Source organism: Otolemur garnettii, unplaced genomic scaffold (genome assembly GCF_000181295.1).
Source record: "Otolemur garnettii isolate 467f Iridium unplaced genomic scaffold, OtoGar3 scaffold00110, whole genome shotgun sequence".
Classification (NCBI taxonomy): domain Eukaryota; kingdom Metazoa; phylum Chordata; class Mammalia; order Primates; family Galagidae; genus Otolemur; species Otolemur garnettii.
In genome coordinates, this window is record NW_003852505.1 from 2791874 (window position 1) to 2793267 (window position 1394).

Here is a 1394-nt window from a genome sequence, read left to right on the forward strand (position 1 = left end):
GGTCCGGGCTGGGGATTCGAACCTGCCACCTTAGGTGTACGTGGCTGACGCCTTAGCCGGTTGAGCTATAGGCGCCGAGCCAGGGTCTCATTTTGTTACCCTGGGTTGAGTGCTGTGGCATCATAGCCCACAGCATCACAGAACCTCAAACTCTTGGGCTGAACAGATTCTCTTGCCTCAGCCTCCTGAGTAGCTGGGACTACAGGCGCCTGAAACAATGCTGGCTATTTTCAGAGATGGGGATCTCACTCCTCAGGCTGGTCTCAAACTCATGAGCTCAAGCAATTAACCCTCCTTGACCTCCCAGAGTGCTGGGATTACAGGCGTGAACCACTGTGCCCAGCCTAAATAAAGGCTTTTAGCAAGGAATGCTGAGCCCACTCTAAGGTTACATACAAGCCTGAGTCTGGGGTTATTAGACCATTGGGTAAGACCCAAATTAACTAACACAACCACAGGAGCAGGTGGTGTTGGGCAAGGGTTGGCTTTCAGAAAAATGCAGAGACCTGGCTTTGGGATATTTTATCTGATTGCACCTTATATGGAGAGACAGCTCACACACTTCGTGTTCTGTTCCTCCTCCTGTACATGCTCTGTGGTTCCACTTGCTATTCCCTAAGCATGCTGTTCACTTTCATATTTCCAAGCTCAGTTGTACTATGACTTTTCCTGGCATTCCCTTCCCTGCCTCTCAGCCAGGGTATAGTCCTTCAAGACCCAGCTCAGATCACGCCTCCTCAGTAAGCCTTTCCAGACTCCACCAGCCAATACACACTGCTCTCTCTCCTCCAAACTTCTAAAGTAGTCTACTTCTGTCAGTTTCACGAGGGGAGGAATTTTTGTCTTTTTTATCCATGGTTGTATCCCCAGCGCCATAGTAGATGTTCAAGAAATATGTGTTGAATAACTGAATAATATTCTTTATTTCATGGTATGGTAACCAAGTGTTTGTGTGTCTCCATTGGGGGCTATGCCTTGTTCTTTACATTCCTAACACCAAGCATAGAACCTGACGCATAGTGGCTATGTAGTAAATGTTCATTGGAGGGAGAAATAAATGAGAGAATGAATGAATGATGTGCTGTAGGATTTGTCTCTCGGGTTATTGATTGGCATGATTGAATATTGTCTGGACCCAGCCCCTTGATACCTGGGAACAGTTCTGCTTCTGCAGTAACAAATTGTACAAGGCCTTTCTAACTTGTAGTTATTGTTTGCCCAGCCCTTGGGCTTGGAGGAAAGATGTGGATATAGCAGGGGTTTAGAAATCACTTGGTTTCAGCTCGGCACCTGTAGCTCAACTGGCTAAGGCGCCAGCCACATACACCTAAGGTGGCAGGTTTGAATCCAGCCCGGGCCTGCCAAACAACAATGACGGCTGCAACCAAAAAAAC